Source organism: Phyllobates terribilis, unplaced genomic scaffold, assembly GCF_046119375.1.
Source record: "Phyllobates terribilis strain yellow unplaced genomic scaffold, ASM4611937v1 Scaffold_4__5_contigs__length_816908805, whole genome shotgun sequence".
NCBI classification, from domain to species: Eukaryota; Metazoa; Chordata; class Amphibia; order Anura; family Dendrobatidae; genus Phyllobates; species Phyllobates terribilis.
The window spans coordinates 461,789,876-461,809,439 of NW_027362764.1; the positions used below are offsets into that span (position 1 = coordinate 461,789,876).

The 19,564-nt window shown below is 41.9% G+C and overlaps 1 protein-coding gene across 3 annotated transcripts in view; it reads left to right on the forward strand.

The window, feature by feature from the left end:
• The window catches only part of CDH20 (cadherin 20), an 813,890-nt gene that overhangs the window by 589,044 nt on the left and 205,282 nt on the right, over window positions 1–19,564 (forward strand). For 2 of the 3 annotated variants that reach the window (XM_073678646.1, XM_073678648.1), the window contains one exon: window positions 1,155–1,222. The exons of the other annotated variant lie outside the window; for it this stretch is intronic. The gene's annotated coding sequence lies outside the window, so the exon portion shown is untranslated. The remainder of the gene's footprint in view (window positions 1–1,154; window positions 1,223–19,564) is intronic. 3 annotated transcript variants of the gene reach the window in all.

The window sequence follows — 19,564 nt, forward strand, 5'->3', positions numbered from 1 at the left end:
CAGTGCATGTCATGTTGTGTACCCCATAATCTGTTAACCCAAGATTAAAATATTTCCCAAAAGAAGAAATCTCTGTGACTTGCGCTCCCATTATTTAAAACATACGGGGTTGTCCAAAACGTATTTTATTAGGAGGCCAGATGGTTATGTTTGAAAACAAATGGCTCATTGCCGGATCCTCCTCATCATCTATGTAACAAATGATTTTGTGTACTTGAAATGAGCATTAAAAGTCATTTCTCCCGTGTACGGGAAGCTGCTAATTAGGAAATAGAATTAATCAGAGGTATATTAAATATTGCACAGCAAACAAAAGCATAGTTCTGCTTTCCCCTGGAGAAAAAGACGTTACAGAATTTTATCCTCTTGTCTTCATGACTCATCAGGATTAAAGACCCAATAAGTTTCTCTTATAAAACTTGCTACTTAGATGGCAGCCAAGTATCAACACTATAATCTCTCCACAATTAGTAGCCTGTCAGCAGCCGAAAGCAAACGAAAAATGAAGCGAGTGGCATCCAATAATGACAGCATTCTCCGGGAGTACTGTAATTCCTAATTAATAATGATTTAATAGGCCAGCCCAGATGCATTGTTGATTTACATAAAAGGAGATTCAACATTAAAAGACTGCAGCGTCTAATTAGGGCGCATAGAGCGTCCAATTAAAGAGAGATATGTATAGGAAGGTTGCGGGGATCTCTTATACCACTGCTTATGTACACGTTGCTTGTCGGACTAATTAAACAAGCTACTGTACCTATTTGGGAAAACCGTCTTTGTTCTCCGTTTTGCAGGATTTGAAGTAGCAGATGCAACTTGGCTTTTGATCAATTTGGAATTTCTTAAGCATATTGTAAATTGTGCCGATGCTTTTGATTTTGTTAGCGAGTGCGACCAATGTATTCTCAGACTTTTACTTATGAATGACTTCTTACGTAAATCTCTCAGGGCTTGTTCATTGAATCAGCGTGATGGGGGAGGTATGGAGGAGGAGGAGGAGGGAGGACAGCAGGCTGAAGCCCAGACACTGATTGGTGTGTCTTTTTAAAATTGTGTTCTTCGCTTCTCAGTGAAAGTTCCCTGCCTCACAAGTGAAAATTGGATGCTAAGAACTAAAAAATTCTGATGTGCTGCATTGTTTTTTATTACAGCAATGGAAGTATCCTGTGTTCATTAAGGATCTTTTTTTTCTGCAAAGAAATTGGTCCATAGGAAAAAGGTATGGTAATATAATCTTCATATTAACACATGGATGGATAATTGAGTTATGTAAGGAATGAAGAATTTAGGGCATCATCTAATGAAAAGATGTACAACTAACCCAGCATGCTTGATTGTAGTTTCTACACATGCAGCAGACTTGGCATTTTAATCTTTGACTTGGCATTTAACAGCAGTCCTATGCAAAACCAGGTAGCTTGTAAAATCACAAACTCAGGTCTGCTACATCTGTAAGTTGTAATAACTCAGTGCATAGCTTAGAAGACAAGAACGTGAATGCTTCCAAGTTCTGTACACTTGGAGAGTGTGATATCTTCTATTCCACTTTTACCCTTTGATTGATGCTTGATAAAGTTATGCATGGTATTTAATATCTAGTGTTCCTGTTTTTAATTTTGGCTTCATTTCATAAAATGACTCCCCTTACAAACATAACGTGTGTTTTTTGTATATTTAGTAAATGTTCCATGTCATTTTAGCAACACCAGATAATACACATGTAGTAGAATTGGATGTTTTTTTGGAAAAACATAGCGTGTGTATTGTGATAACCCTCTGGAGTGGCTTTTTTTAGGAAAGAAAAAAGCTGCAGTTTTTGGCCAAAGCCAGAATTGGATTCAGAGGGAACAGGGATTAAGGTTTTATACTTATACCCTACTTGTTGCTGGATCCACATATGACTCAAAAAATCTATTTTATAAAAAATGTTTAGTGCAAAACTGCCCTCAGTTACAATAATGGTGTAGGTTTACTTGTAGCCCCATGCAATGCAATGACTAAATGACAACCTCAGCTCCACTGGCTAATTCTAATGTGCTCCATTAGAGAATATGTATAAAATGCTCATCTATTGTATAAGATGTGTATGTGCGATTAAGTCTATAAACGTGTTTTACCCCAAGTCTCCATACAGTTCACCAGAAAGTTGAGCTGGGGACAAGAGTTTCTAAACTGACTTTTCGACATTAACCAAAGCACCATTCAGCTCCGGATTCCTTAATAAGACATTAAAGAGACTTCTCAGTCTGTCCAGTAACTTTATTTCCTTGCGTTTAATTTCCTTCTCACCTTTTGTGACAGTATGATGGAAAAGGTTGCTTCTGTTATCGTTCCCAAGCTTGAATAATGAGGCTGATTGTTTTCCATTCATGTACACGTAATGTCGATTTACTATGCTGAGAAGGAAGAAAACACTTCCCCTGAAATACTAATTGGGATTAAAAATGTTGCTTTGCTTGAGGGGATGTTGGAGAGCAGATATCCCACTTAAATTACATCCCATTACATCGGAGAGTCGGATGTATCAAAACGGAATGACTTGTTATGTGTGTACTGTACTTAAATCAACTAAGCACTTCATTACTTTCTTTTATGTATATATGTGCTTTTGACTATGAACCCAAGCTCCAAGGCAGAAATTAATGAGAAAGTGTTCCTTCACTTCTATGCTGAAATCCAGATTATTAATTGGATTCATTTCAAATAGCTGGAGGGAAATTGCAATGGGTATCTGTTTTGTATTTCCAACACACCCTCTAACAAGGTATCAATGAGGTTGTCCCTTTTCATTTGCAAAGGCGGAGGACCCATCTGAATACAGTACAAAGCAGCAATGCTGTTGGTTGTGTGAACAGAGGACTGGGTACTTGCTCAGGGTGATGGTGTCACAGCTTCTCTTTGAAGCAGATTCACTGTCTAGCTGCACAGAGAGGGGGGCACGTGAAGCGTCCTGTGCCAAGTGCCCATTCACACACTGCTAAGCTCGCTCATACACAACTTAGGGAGTCCGTTTTATTTCCAATAGAACAAAAGACTTTGGAGAGGCTGGTGTTCTGAAAAAAGACCCCGTTCCTTGTGTTGAAATATTGGAACAAAGAAACAGCTTTTTCCACTTTTACTCAGAATTTCAGATTTAGTAATGTACAAAAAGCAAATGTGACAAACCTTTCATCTATTTAAAAATGCATTCTTTTCTGCGCCACATTTCGTTCCCAGATTATACTAAGCTTTCCTAAAAGTAATTACTTCCAGAAGTCAATACTTGCTAATGCCACACTGCTATATAGTAGCATTTACTTACTGGACTCAGAACACAGATTATAATAGATATGTAAGCAGGCAGACATCGATTTTCCTCCGCAGCTTTGTTATTAGGATGACTTGGCAAACATTACTTTCTTTCTATGTGAAATCATTCATATTAATGAATGTACCTAAACACAAAAAAAGAATAATCAAATGATGAATTAACAAACTACTTAAAGAAGCACTAGTCTCTCACCAAAGTTATTGTCCTCTTAATATATTACAGTTATCATGTTATGTGGCACTGTGTACTTACAATTGCTCATTTTGCCTTTTTACCCTGCTATTTCTTCACTTTTCTCTGCTCTTTGTAGAAACAGGAAGTCTTCCATGCATGAATTGTCCCTCCTCCTGCCCCCTCCTCCCCCCTGCCAGAGACTTTTGCAGTGACTCATGACTCATGAAGGGAAAAAGAGACTTCCTATTTCTACATAGAGCATAGAAGGATTCAGCTAGTCAGTTTTTAATCGTGTGATATCATAGGCCTAACACAAAAGAAAAGAATTAACTGGGTAGAAAGGCAAAATGAGCAATTTTAAGAATACAGTACTATATAAAATGTTGACTGCAATATATTAATGGAATTAAAACTTTGATGGGAGGAGTGTTTCTTTAACTTGATAACACATAAAATCCATTTAATTTGGTGTCAATAGGACCTGACTTGAGCAAGATTAGTAGTGAACCTGCCTGCTACTATAATTTCGTTGTTTAGTTAGAGAAGTTCTTAATTGGTTCTGCTTGGAGTGTTATGAAATTACACAATATTATACATTCTTTTCGGAAAGTCGATCTTTCCAGTTTCTGGATTATAAAGTGCTGTATTAAAGGAATTTTACAGTATTTGATTTCCTTTAACTATCATTAAATAACAAAAGTCTTGCTTCTATTTCCATGTGCACATTAATAGAATAGGCGATAAGTGTATGAGTATGTGAGTGTAATGCGCTTCACAGAGGAACCCAGCAAGACTGACACCAAACCAGCAAAGACGCAGCCGAAGACACACTTAACACAAGCTGACCAGCTAGGCGAGCCCTTGAGGGCCGGGAATACTATTCACCCAGCTACCAGTAAATGGAACGGGGACTTTGGCAGAGCCCTTCCCAGGCCTACTGTCACTGGACTGCTGGCGTCTGGTGACGCGACTGGTGCCTAGTCAAGAACCAGGTGATTACCTCTGCAAGAGCCCCAGGGAGTGAAACCAGAGGAGAAAATGAGAAAACCCCTGAAAAGATAGCAAGACTAATGCTAGCACCACTCAAGCACATAGGAACTGCAAAAGGACTGAGCAGGGAGCAGTGTTAAATAGCCCGCCTTGCGATCAGGTGTTGATTACCTCCCAATAATTTCCAGACAGCTACTCCCTGCTAGCTTCAGTAGCAGACTGGACATAATCCAAGCACTGCTTAGTGACAGCCACAACAGCGCTCTGCATTGCCTGACAGCTGGAGAAGACAGCGTCCCATCTTCCCCGGGCTGAGAAATCAGTGAGAGACATGTCGTCCCGCATCCTCATACATCCCACAACACCAGAACGCGACACTCCACAAGATTGGGACTGTTTCCCTGCAGCGTAGAAGCTCCGCCTCCAAGGTCAGGACAATGGCGGTGCTTTAGACTGGAGCAGAGCAGCACTGGACCTGCTCCATTCACAAGTGGGAGCACAGAACCACCATTTGTAACAGTGAGTATGACCACTGGGAACCCCACTGATCCCTTGAACGGTGGTCCCAAAGGCCCCTGTGTGAATGAAGCAGTAGTGAGTTTATTTGAGCAATGATTTTTCTTTGTCAATAGGAGTGGTTCATGTAGGGGACTTTGAAACTTCTGTTCTTAATGGAGATCTCATCCGTGATCATGCATTCATTATTCATCCTGTTATTTACGAGACAACCCATTTAAAGGGTTTGTACCCAGCATAGAAGTTATTCCCTCCTCATTGGAGGTTCAATTGCTGAGACCCAAACCAATCATGAAAGCAGGGCTCTGCAAAGTCCTATCTAAGTGAACCAGAAGTTGAGCATGCAAACCTCTCTATGAATGGAGCTCTTCTATCTCTGGCAATCTCAAAGACCATGAATGGAGCAGAGGCACGTGACCTCTGCTCCATTTTAAGGATTGGAGGGGGTCCTAGTGGTTGAACCCACTGAATTTAGCAACTTATGCCCTATCCCTCAGATAGGGTATAGCTTTTAAACTTTCAAACCCTTTGAGATGAAAAGGGCATTCCAGCCCTGGATAACCACAAGTGTCCACAAAAACAATAGAATTCAATTGGATTTAATAGTAGGACTGTAAGTTCTCCCTACACTCCTACAAATTACAACTCTTTAACCAGTAACAACTTGAACCATTGGACTCAAAATAGATAATTTAAGATTTATCTCTATTCCACAATCTTGTATGTCAAGCAATTACATTTTTTCGTTCAGCATCAGTATCTTAGTATAAGGTTCCTTCATTTCCAAGAGGTTGGGTTGTCCTGATCACTGCAGACATAGCAGTAGTTAGTGAGTTGGCGGTTCAGGGCTATGTGCCAGTCTATGTCTTCTGCAGCATGGTACATATTAAAATATTCCTTAAGGTCTAGTAAAAATGTAGAGTGAGGATAATTTCAAGCAAGGCACAGTGAGCTGTCATAAGAGCATACAGATGTAATCAGAGCACCAGATAGAGCGCCCCCCACAGGCCGCCCCAGAGCACGAGCATATCATTATCTCCAAACTGAAAGTAAAGATTACACAAGAACCACGGAACAGATTTCATCAACCAAGGTATCATTTTAATCAATGTAATGTCGCCCACCTGACAGTTTATGCAGTTTACTGAGCACAATCCTGCTGTCAGGTGCACTTTAAAGAGAAACCATCATTTTTACTTTTATCTCATTAATCAATAGTATGTGGAAAAAAATAACTTTGCAATATATCTAATGAGAGAAATTTGCTTCTTTCTCCGCCAAGACTGATCGGTCATTTTCAAAATTCTTAATTCACAGGTAAAATCTGTATTCGGCCAAGATGGATTTTTACATTACTGAAATAGGAAATGGCAGTTGCGTCTCATTAGATTCTATGTAGAAGGAAGGAAGAGGGAGAAGCACTGCCTTTAGCTCCTCACTCTTACACCCACCCATTCCTCTCCATAGACTCTCATCAGTAGCAACTATCATCTCCTGTCTACACTGAATACGGATTTTACGCGTGAATTGAGAATTTTGAAAATGACGGATGAGTCTTGGCAGAGAAAGAAGCAAATTTCTCTGATACAATATATTGTAAAGTTGCTTATTTTCATGTGTACTATTGATTGATGAAATAAAAATTAAAATGATGGTTACTCTTTAATAATAATAGTGCCATTATTAGTTTTTCCTTGTAATTTCAGCTTTGTGCATAGCAAAATGGATCCTTAAGTCATAAGTAAAATACTAGGAGTAAGTTAATTGTCAAGTCAAACTAGTTTTTGCTTTTTTTACTAAGACTAATCATTCACCTGATGAAAAGGGTAGACCCATCTGTATGTAGCAGTGTTCGTACATTTTATTAACCATTTTTTGCCATATTCTTCATAGTAGATAAAAGCACGGGAAGGGGTTGTCTCATTAGACCATGGGAATTCTATGGCCAGGATATAGCACCATTTTCTGATGGGTGGTAATTTAACCCCTATAGCATCCATCAATCACTTAAATAAAGTGGCAGCAGTTCTAAGAAAGCGTTCTCTACAGTTGGCTCCACTCAATATTGTCCTTCTTAGATAATTCAAGCAGAGCTGACTGTAGACAATGTGGCACATGCAACTTTTTTTCTAGCATTCAAAGCTTTGACTTCCCAACAATTTGATATTGGAGAGATATTTTAGCGATATGTCATCATGGACTAAGGTGAGACAACCCTTTTTCAGAAATAAAAATGTTGCCGTGAATTAGAGAAATCTGTTTCCTTACTGTTGACTTGCTCACATACTTATTAATTTTCACAACATAGGCACCATCCTGTCAGCAAACTCATAATCCAACGCTGGTTATTCATCTCAGAAGAGATAAATCCCCTTAAACCACTTTCTGCTCTTTTATTTGCGGATTAGGACTTAGCTCTTATAACCGTATGGTTAAAACACTGTTAATTGTCACAGTTTAACACTTATCTTGGTTTTATTACCAATAATCCTCTTATCAAAATACTTGAAAACATAATATAATTGAAAATAATCATGTGGACTGTTTTTATAGTATAAACCTTGAATTGCTAGAAAGGGTCTTAGTGTAATAATTCATGCAGCTCAGTGAAATTAGCAAGATATTACTGCTGCTAGGGGAAGGTCTTTGTGTCAAAATCAAATGGACTATGATATTTTAATTTCCAATTTTTTTTAAAGTGAACTAACACTAGACAGCAAAACATCTCTAGCGAGTGCAGGTTGTTGGGGTATAAAGTGGAATCTTTTTTCCTGCTAAGACCACCAACATTTTTGAGTTCATCAGGGTCTTCACGGTAATTTAAATAGCCAAAAGACATGTTTGTACCAAGTGAAATGTTTCAATTCACTGCTAATGTATTACCGTGAGAGTGGGATTTTACCCATCACATTGAGAAGCTCATAATAGTATCTGGCCCTTTTGTTTGCTGCAGGGTAAACAGTCTTTGTTTTGTTCTTGATCAGTTTCCTGCATATTTTTTACAGAAGTAATGAATGAGTCCATGTCCTCACACAACAAAATGTTTTCCCACGTATTCCAAGTTTAAGTATTTAAAGTTGTTAATGTGAACTTTGAGAGAAGTATTTACCTACATACAGAGGTGTCCTTTCTTACCTTTTGTTTTGGAGGAACTGGATTACCTGCTTTAAAAAAAAAAATTGTAGACAGATGTAACTGGCATGGTCCATTGTATGTTCTGACTGCTTGAATTGAGAAATGTGTCCATCTCCTGCATATAAATGCCTGCTGAAGGGTAATACTGAAAACATTGTTAGTCTAATATTCATACACCAGTGAGGTATATGTAGATCTGAATATATATCACTTTAAGCCTTATTGGCATACTGTTCTGATGATCTTCTGTAATATATTTGGATATGAATGAATAGTGATCAGTCCACCAGGACCCAAACTCAGGAACACAAGGTTTGGAGTTGTGATGTCAATTGTGTGACTCACGCGCGCCTTCTGTAAGCCCTAACCTGGGAGATGGGGGACTCAGAGTCGGGTCCTGTGATGTAGATGGGGTGCAGCCGTGGCCCGGACCCGCTCCGTGCACAGGGCCGTCACACTAAAAAAAAGAGATGGTACGGGCTTATCCGGGTTGAGTGGCTGATCTCGACTACGCCACCTGTGGCACCTGGTGAAGGCCACCAGCGCTGCTGCAGTCCGCTGAGGCATGGTGTTATCGCAGCCGTCGTTGTTACTACTCCCCACAGGTGGAGCAGGGCCTCAGGGCAGAGGGACAGGATGGAGGGGGTAGTAGTCTAGGAGGTCTGGTGCTGCGTAGTGCGGTGTAGTGCAGAATAAGAGTCTGGAGGCCATAGGGGTTAACTTCCAGGGTTTTTACTCACGAAAGAGATGGCAGTAGGAAGGCATCTCCCTGCTCCTCGTGGAGTTCTGCGGTCACCAAAGACGGGGGTCCGCCAACCTCCGAGTAAGTTCAATCAGGACCCCGCAACAGAGTGTTCCTAGACTTCAGACCGGGTCCTTTCCTGTCTGTGTGTGTGTAGATAGGCCGGGTCTCCCTCTGAACTTCACTCATAAAAAGGGTACGGGTGGTAATTCCGCTCTTTCTGTTACCCGGTGGGATCCTCAATACCGATGCGATCTTTATTAAAGACTTGTCAGCTCCTATATCATTGGCAATATCACAGTTACCATATAATACAGCGATCCACAGGTAATCTTTGACCTGTATATGAGGGTTGCAGCAGGGGCTCTTACTACACACAGCTCCCCACAATATTAGTGTCATTTTGACTCTGTACAAATTTGGGGGATAGGTACATCTAGAGTACTGGTAGGATATATTTCCCAACCATCTAATTTAAGGGACATTGGTGGTGGAACCATATAATTTTATTAGCTGTCCTACACATTCCAGGATCTACAGGGTCCGAGCTATTTAATTTATATATATTTAGCAGTGACCCTATATACATCCTTACAGGATGCATGGTTCAGCTCAAATTTTATTAAGATTTTATATAATCAATAAAAGTAAATTTTTATTCACAACTTTTTTCCTTTCCTTTTCCCTTCCCTTATGATTGACTGTATAATGGGTGGTGTTCACCCATGTGAATATTGTCCTATTTAATCAGACTTTATTTGTTTGGAGTTGTGATGCCCAGACCTTGGTTTGAGGGGTTTGACTAGAACAACACAATATTGCATTGAATTTGTTTAATGTGAAACTAAAGTCTTTAAAGGGAACCAGTCAGTTGATTTATGCTGCCCAAACCATAAGCAGCATGAATCAGGTTAACTTTGCTATTGCTGCCATGTATGCAGGGCCGCCATCAGGGCATTACTGCCCTTACTGCTGTATGGGGTCCCGTGAGCAGCAGTACAGAGGGGGAGCCTGTGCCCAGTCTGATCCTCCCTTTTGTGCTTCTGCTCACGGGGCCTCATACTGTAACAGAGTGCTGGGGCGCCGCCTTACAGAGTGCTAAGTGCCTTACCGGGGCTGCGCGGCTGCATACTTCTCCTGACTTTTGGTCAGGTGACATCAAGTATGCACCATCACCTGACCAAAAGTCAGGGGAAAACCCGAAGTACCTCTCCTCGGCGCAGGGACCCCTAGGAGCGCTCACAGCCTTCAAGACTGAATGGCCCTGCAGCAGCTCCAAGAGAGTCCCTCCTCCCTCAGTGACACACTGGTGAAGGCGTGTATGTGATGACTCATCGCGTATGCGCCTGCAGAGAGCGCCAAGATGCCAGTACGTCTGCAGGGATCATATGAGAGGTAAGTATGAAAACTTTATTTTTAAAATAGAATTAATTAAATGGTCTTGGGGGAGAGCACATCGTGCATTGGGTGTGGGGGGATGAGCACATTGAGAATTGGGAGTGGGAAGATGAGCAAATGGAGAATTGGGAGTGGGAAGATGAGCACATGGAGAATTGGGAGTGAGGGGGTGAGCACATGGAGAATTGGGAGTGGGGGGGTGAGCACATGGAGAATTGGGAGTGGGGGGGTGAGCACATGGAGAATTGGGAGTGGGAAGATGAGCACATGGAGAATTTGGAGTGGGGGGTGAGCACATGGAGAATTTGGAGTGGGGGGTGTGAGCACATGGAGAATTGGGAGTGGGGGGATGAGCACATGGGGAATTGGGAGTGGGGGATGAGCACATAGAGGATTAGGAGTGGGGGATGAGCAAATAGAGGATTGGGAGTGGGAGGTGAGCACATGGAGAATTGGGAATGGGGGGGGTGAGGACATGGAGAATTGGGAGTGGAGGGGGTGAGCACATGGAGAATTGGGAGTGGAGGGTGAGCACATGGAGAATTGGGAGTGGGGGGTGAGCACATGGAGAATTGGGAGTGGGGGGGTGAGGACATGGAGGATTGGAAGTGGGGGGGTTAGCACATGGAGGATGGGAGTGGGGGGTGAGTACATGGAGAATTGGGAGTGAGGGAGTGAGCACATGGTGAATTGGGAGTAGAGGGTGGGTAGAGCACATGGTGAATTGGGAGTGGAGGGTGGGGAGAGCACATAGTGAATTGGGAGTGGGTGGGTGAGCACATGGAGAATTGGGAGTGGGAGCTGAGCACATGAAGAATTGGGAGTGGTGGGGTGAGCACATGGAGGATTGGGAGTAGAGGGTGGGGAGAGCGCATGGTGAATTGTGAGTGGGTGGGTGAGCACAAGGAGAATTGGGAGTGAGCACTTGGAGAATTGGGAGTGAGCACATGGAGAATTGGGAGTGGTGGGGTGAGCACATGTAGGATTGAGGGGTGAGCACATGGAGAACTGGGAGTGGAGGGTGGGAAGGGCACATAGTGAATTGGGAGTGGAGGGTGGGGAGAGCACATGGTGAATTGGGGGTGGGGGGGTGAGCACATGGTGAAATGGGAGTGGATGGTGGGAAGAACACATGGTGGATTGGGAGTGGAGGGTGGGGTGAGCATATGGAGGATTGGGAGTGGAGGGTGGGGTGAGCTCATGGAGGATTGGAAGTGGAGAGTGGAGTGAAGACACGGGGGATTGGGAGTGGAGGGAGGGAAGAACACATGGTGGATTGGGAGTGGAGGCTGGGGTGAGCACATGGAGGATTGGGAGTGGAGGGTGGGGTGAGCAAATGGAGGATTACGAGTGGAAAGTGGGAAGAGTACATAGTGAATTGGGAGTGGGGGTGTGAGCACATGAAGGATTGGGAGTGGGGGTGAGCACATGGAGAATTGGGAGTGGAGGGTGGGGAGAGCACATGGAGAATTGGGAGTGGAGGGTGGGAAGAGCAAAGGGTGAATTGGGAGTGGGGGGTGGGGAGAGCAAATGGTGAATTGGGAGTGAGGGGTGGGGAGAGCAAATGGTGAATTGAGAGTGGAGGGTGAGGAGATCACATGATGAATTGGGAGATGGGGGTGGGGAGAGCAAATGGTGAATTGGGAGTGGGGGTGGAGAGAGCAAATGGTGAATTGGGAGTGGGGGAGAGTAAATAATGATGAATAGAGGGTGGGGGTGGGGAGAGCACGGACATGACAAAATGAATTGGAGCAGAGGGTGCATGTAAATTTAATAAATTGGGAGAGCAGGAGGTACAGAGTAGGGGGCGTTGAGGATGCAGGAGTGTGACTGGTAATAAATTGGGGGAAAGAGTACAGGTTCTAATTAATTTATATATTTATTAGGTGGGGAAAGTGGCTATTTACAGTTAGTGGGGGCACAGGGGTGGTTACAATTTATATTTGGAATTTTGGGTTGCATAATAACTAATTATATATTATTGGTGGGTGCACATCTGTATTCAGCTGTGTAATGTAGAAGTTGGGGAATGTGCTCTAGATAACTGTGTTATTTTATGCTGAGATGAGTCCTGGCTGGAAGAAGTGATGGCGGTCTGTGCTGGATGAAGGAGAAAAGCGAAGATGAAGGACTTCACCTAGAGATGTCACTGGTGATCACTATATTACCTGTATACTTACATTATACACTACAGAGCGCCCGTGTATAATGGCACTTATGGTAATATTGTGTTTTTTTATTAATGATCAGTATTGTAGTATTCGGTCAATATGTGATGGTAATATGTGGTCCAGTCATGGTGTGGCGGTATTTGTCCCTTGTACGTTGTATTATTCGGTGACAATGTAGTGGTAATATGTGGTCTGGTCATGGTGTGGTGGTTTTTGTCCCTTGTACTGTATGTGGTATTATTCAGTCACTATGTGGTGGTAATATGTGGTCTGGTCATGGTGTGACGGTATTTGTTCCTGGTATGTGGTAATATTCGGTCACTATATGGTGGTAATATGTGGTGTGGTCATGGTGGAGTGGTATTTGTCCCTTGTATGTGGTATTTTTGGTCATTTTAAAAAATGTATATGACACATTCCCTCAAGGAAAAATAAATAAAAATATACCTAAAAAGAGTATTGGATAATTTAGGAAATTTTTAATAGGTTAGAGTAGAGTAGGGCTCGGCCAGAAGAGTCTACCTTATCAAGGTAAAAATCTTTTGGCCAAAACAAAAGCTAATGGCTATGTGTGTGATCTGGTGTTCAATGGGAACTGGTAATGTGTGATTGGTGAGGACGTGGTGCAGAAATGGAGTTTTTCTAAGAGTGGGCAGTGGGACTATAGAAGGTTCGAGGGATGGAAGGGGAGCTGGGGTGGAGCCTGGGCGGAGTCTCAAGGGGGCCTGAAAATTTTGCCAGTATGGGGCCCTGAAATTCCTGGTGGCAGCCCTGCATCTATGCCTTACTCTGAAAAGCTATGGTTTTGAGACTTGAAACGTCGACTAGGGGCTATGTGTCTCGGCTGACTAGCCCTTGGCAGCTAGTCAGCTGCTCCCTTAGACTGATAGGTGTCTCCTTAGGTGAAAACCTGACAGACAAAGGGATTAGGACAGGGAGAAGCCTCCGGGGATTGGTCTCTTGGTCTAGATATCCAAGATGCGTAGTGCCAGACTGACTTTATAAAAGTATTTTTTCTCTTATTTGCTGCAGCGTGAAATGTGCAAGGCTCTGATAACACAGATTCTGATTTTGGAATCAGATGACAGGTTCCCTTTAACCAACATTGAGCCAAGGGCCGGGCTTACCCTGGAGGGGCATGACTAAGCAACTACCTGGTGTTTTCTAGAGCCTCTGGTGGTGAGGCTGCAGCTAATTGCCATGTGCCACTTCAGGGCAGTACCTGAGACTGCGGCAGCTGACCGAAGGGTTAGAGGCATGGGTACACAGTATAGGAGGGCAAAGACAAGATGTGGTCAGATGGTCTGAGATCGAGGCAGGCAGCACAGATTCAGTAAGCGTAGCCAAGGTCAGGAAAGGAGAGGTCGGGCAGGATGGGTGAACAGGCTGTGTCGCTAATGGAAAGCTGAATACAGGAGAATGCATGCACATGGACCAACTGAGCAGGAACCACGTTCGAGCAAGTAATGGTGGGTGGAGCTGCCTAAAATAGGCCCTGCTGGCAAGAGGTAGGCCAGGGAACCAAATCTCTGCAAGACACTACAGGGTTATATTCCCGCAGAGACCAGCTAGGCCCCCTTAGCTCCAGACGGATTCCACATGCAGCAGCAGCAACACAGAGTAGCAAGGGAAGAAACCAATTCAGCGGCACTCAGCGGCACAGCGGAAAAACCACACAGTGAGTGGGGCAGCGCTGAGGATACACGCTAGTTGCTGCCGTGACAAAAATTAGAGGAAAATGTAAATGATTAGGATTGCAAGACCAGATAACATAGAGTATGTTCATAGTCCGTATCTTTAGAGACCCATCTTCATTTTAATTGTTGACAATGGTAAGATACAGTATCAAGACAATTTATAAAATTTCTTCCTTTTTACTTACATTCTTTATAACAGATGAATCAATAAAAACAGTTTGCAAAATCAGGCATATCCTTTATTATATTGGATTTAGTATTCTTTTAATATACTGCAATGACTGTCCTGAGCTGAATTATAGGCAAGGCAAAAAGGGCAATCGCCCCAAAGTCTTCACTGTCAAGTGACCTCCTGCAGCTAGGAGCCTTCACTATATTATTTTTCCAGTAACATTTACCAATCATGAGCCAGCCCTGTTGATATCCTATGAGAAACCATAAATTATATTTTTTGTACTGTAAGAAGACAAAATGGAAGTCACTGAGACCTCCGAGGTCCGAGAGAATAACTGCTCCCCAATAAATTGTCAACACAATGAGTAAACTCTATAACTTGAGTTTTATTTACAGTCATCCAAAATGATTAACTATGGGTATGGTTTGTAACATTTCAGAACACTATTCTTTGCAACAATCTCTCGTTTTCAGATGAGCCTGCGGTGATGTCATTACTGGATTTTGCACAGTCAAGTGAGGTCAAAACTCACACCACTCACTAATGTGGCAGTGCTTACTGGTTCAGGCCCTCACTCACACTGGTTCCTCTCACATTTTATATGAATTGTCCCCTCCTGAAGTGCTGAAAACATGTCCTCACCCACTTAACTCTCCTGGTTTCCTGGCATTGCGCCTGTTATTGCCTTTCATTAGTTTGTCTAGTGCCTCCTGCTGCTACCCTTGCACCTGCCTTTCATTAGCCCCTTCTGGCCTACTCTTGCAGCTCCCACATCTTCTCTCTCCAGGGATCCAGCCTGTTTTCTTTAATCCACTGTGGCTATTCCTCCACTGCCCATGGTATTCTGAGCAACTCAGGCAGAATTTTCCTACAGACTTTCCGACAGGAAAGCACGTTTCCATCTAGTCTCTACCATTAGTCCAGACTGGAACTCGCAGCAAAATCTATTTATTCCATCCTCCAGACACACTTTTGCACTACAGACATGTCAAAACATTTTTCTTTTTCTATCAACAGCCATTAACCCCTGACATATCCACGCTTAGTTATTAACTGGTCACAATTACATATCTATTTATAGATATTAAAATAGTTAACATTTGAAAAAGTTAACACAAAAACATTTAAACATCTAACTTTGGACAATATGTCCAACTTTCATGGTCACCAACTTGCCATATATTTTCATTAGTCGGTGAAAAGAAATGGCCAGCAACATACACACATTCCAGGCTGAGGAGTGAGTTAACTAATGAGATCCCAGCCACTTGTCACCAGACCATTGTTTTCTCCCTTGCCCCTCCCTCTTAGCTCCTAACTCAGCTGCTATCAATCCTGCAAAATCACCAGACTCCAGTATTGGCATTTTCGAGAGCAGTTCTCCAAATCACTTTTCACTTGAGCCATGTGCTTGTTCAAATACACTGTTATCTCTATATGAAAATTTACTTATAACAGTGTAGATTTCAGAACAAGCAATGATAGGCTATTAGTGTGCTGTTAATGTACTGAACCAGGACTGCCAGTCAAGGAGGAGTGCCCACTTCCCCAGCAACAATGAAGTATGGAGACATAACTTGAGAATAAGTCTTTAAAAGGTTATGTTCCAAGAGTAGAAGTTACAAACTACCCACGGAATATTATTAACGTTTTCAATTAACGGAAAAGCCCCATTGGAATGGAGCATATGCCAAATATGCATATCTCTACTATAGTCATTCCTAATGGGATTGCCAGAGACAGCCGAGTGCAGTGCGCAGCTATCTGTGGCAGTCTTACTGAGAATGAATGGAGATGTGATGCACATGCTTGGCCACTTCTCCATTTAGCAGGATTGATGGGGGACCCAGTGGTCAGAATCTGATCAAATGGAATATTATCCACTATCCTACAGTTAGGGGGTAACTTCTATTCTTGGTACATACCCTTTAATGTAACCAACTATATGAACAGAACAAAGTTCTGAAGCTATCATTTTATTATTCTCTATAGGACTTGTCTGTGAAATCAGTGTGTAGCAAAATAGTTCTAATCAATACTACAGAATCCTTACATTTACGCTTCTGACAGTGAATTATATATTTCTCCTGTACATTGGGATTATTCTGTTTACATGTGCGCTCCTAAGATGCCTTTGGTCTGCTAAGGTTAATCAACATTTAACAACTTGCTGACCCATAGATGTATGAATAGTACATTTAATTGATTTTTATATAGAGAGTGAACTACAAGTAAAACCAGGTGTAGAATCTATTTAGCTTACCAAGCATCCAATATGCTAAAATGCCAATAAGTCATAATATCCCGATGTCTCTTAGAATCATAGAATCATAGAATGGTAGAGTTGGAAGGGACCTCCTGGGTCATCTGGTCCAACCCCCTGCTCAAAGCAGGATTCACTAAATCATCTCAGACAGATGTCTGTCCAGCCTCTGTTTGAAGACGTCCATTGAAGGGGAACTCACCACCTCTCGTGGCAGCCTGTTCCACTCATTAATCACCCTAACTGTCAAAAAGTTTTTTCTAATATCTAATCTGTGTCTCCTCCCATTTAGTTTCATCCCATTGCTTCTAGTCTTTCCTTGTGCAAATGAGAATAAAGATGATCCTTCTACAATGTGACAGCCCTTGACATATTTGTAGACAGCTATTAAGTCTCCTCTCAGTCTTCTTTTTTGCAAGCTAAACATTCCCAAATCCTGCAACCGTTCCTCATAGGACATGGTTTGCAGACCAGTCACCATTCTGGTCGCTCTTCTCTGAACTTGCTCCAGTTTGTCTATGTCTTTTTTAAAATGTGGTGCCCAAAACTGTACACAGTATTCCAGATGAGGTCTGACCAAAGAGGAGTAAAGACCGATAATGACTTCACGTGATCTAGACTGTATGCTTCTGTTAATACATCCCAGAATTGTATTTGCCTTTTTTGCTGCTGCATCACACTGTTGACTCATGTTCAGTCTATGATCTATTAGTATACCTAAGTCTTTTTCACATGTACTGTTGCTTAGCTCTATTCCTCCCATTCTGTATATGCTTTTTTCATTTTTATTGCCCAGATGTAGTACTTTGCATTTTTCCCTGTTAAAAACCATTCTGTTGGTTGCTGCCCACTGCTCCAGTTTATTTAGGTCTTTTTGAATCCTCTTTCTCTCTTCTCTAGTATTAGCTATCCCTCCTAGCTTTGTGTCATCAGCAAATTTAATCAGTTTACCCTCAATTCCTTCATCTAAATCATTGATAAAGATGTTGAACAATACAGGTCCCAGGATGGAGCCCTGTGGTACCCCACTTGAGACATTCATCCAGCTGGATGTGAAGCCATTTACAATCACCCTTTGAGTCCGATCACTAAGCCAGTTATGAATCCACCTAACAGTTGCCTGGTCCATTGCATACTTGGTCATTTTTTCAATAAGGATGGTGTGAGATACTTTGTCAAATGCTTTGCTGAAGTCAAGATATACTATATCTACAGCATTTCCCTGATCCACCCAGTCAGTGATTCTGTCATAGAAGGAAATTAAGTTAGTCTGACATGACTTGTTAGTTATAAACCCATGCTGACTCTGGTTAATCACTTCATTCTTATCCAGGTACTTACATACATGTTGTTTAATAATTTTTTCAAAGATCTTTCCTGGTATAGAAGTCAGACTCACCGGCCTATAGTTCCCTGGGTCCACCTTCTTCCCCTTTTTGAAGATAGGAACAACATTTGCTCTTCTCCAGTCTTCTGGGACTTCTCCTGTTCTCCAAGAATTTTCAAAGATTATGGAGAGTGGTTCTAAAATTTCTTCTACGATCTCCTTCAGTACTCTGGGGTGTAATTCATCTGGACCTGGAGACTTGAACTCATTTATGTTAGCTAAATATTCCCTCACAATCTTTCTGTTTACAGATAACTTGGATTCTTCTATTCCTTTAAAAGGACAGTGAAGATCAGTTGATGTTACATTTTCTTTCTGAGAGAAAACAGATGCAAAATAGGAATTAAAAAGTTTGGCCTTCTCAATATCCTCTCTTACAATTTCTCCATTTTCAGCCTGTAAAAATCCTATAGCATCTTTGACTTTTCTTTTACTTTTGACATACCCCCAAAATCCTTTTTTATTGCTTTTGACATCTCTTGCAAGCCTTAATTCATTGTCAGCTTTAGCTAACCTGATACATGCCCTGCAGGATCTGCAGACTGCATTATAATCTTCTTTAGATATGCCTCCCTCTTTCCATTTAATAAACATTTCTTTCTTTCTTTTTAGCATGTGTTTAAGTTCTGTGTTCATCCATCCTGGTTTCCTTAAATGCTTCCCATTCTTCCTACTTTTCGGGATTGTTAACGATTGTGCTTTGAGAATCTCATTTTTAAAAATTTCCCATCCTTCCTGGACATTTTTGTCCTTAAGGACATCCAGCCATTGGATCCCTCCTATTCTCTTTCTGAGTCTCTTAAAATCTGCCTTTCTAAAATCTAACCTTGAAGTTTGAGTCTTCACATGTCTTCCTCCTCTAGTTATCCAAAATTCTATAATAGCATGATCGCTGCCTCCTAGGGTCCCAGCCACTTTTACCTCCTCAACCATTTCCTCCTTGTTTATAAGGATTAGATCCAAAGTAGCAGATCCCCTTGTTTTCTCCCCTACCTTTTGGAAGATAAAGTTGTCAGCAAGAGAGGATAAGAATTTGCTTGACCTGTTAGTTTTACTTGAGAGAGATTCCCAACAAATGTCTGGATAGTTGAAATCTCCCATGACCACTACGTCATATTTTTTTGAGAACTTGGTCATTTGATACATAAAGAGTTCATCCATATCTTCAGCTTGCCCAGGTGGCCTGTAGTAAATGCCTACAATGGTGTCCTTTCCGTTGTTCTCTCCTTGTATTCTTACCCAAACAGTTTCCACAGAACTCCCAGTCTCTGAAGCTTCAATCTCTGTGCAGATATACGCTTTTCTAACATACAATGCGACACCTCCTCCTCGTTTATCAAGTCTGTTTCTTGCAAATAAGTTGTATCCTTTTAGCCTTTTATTCCAATCATGTGTATCGTCCCACCAAGTTTCAGTGATTCCAATGACATCATATTTCTTTTCCTGCGTTAGTAGTTCTAATTCTCCTTGTTTGTTGCCCATGCTTTGTGCATTTGTATAAAAACATTTTAGTTTGTGATTGGTTTCTCTTCCTCCCATATTTTTATTATTTAAATTGTTTTGTCTTTGTTCTTCCTTTCCACTTCCAGTAGCAGAGATCTCA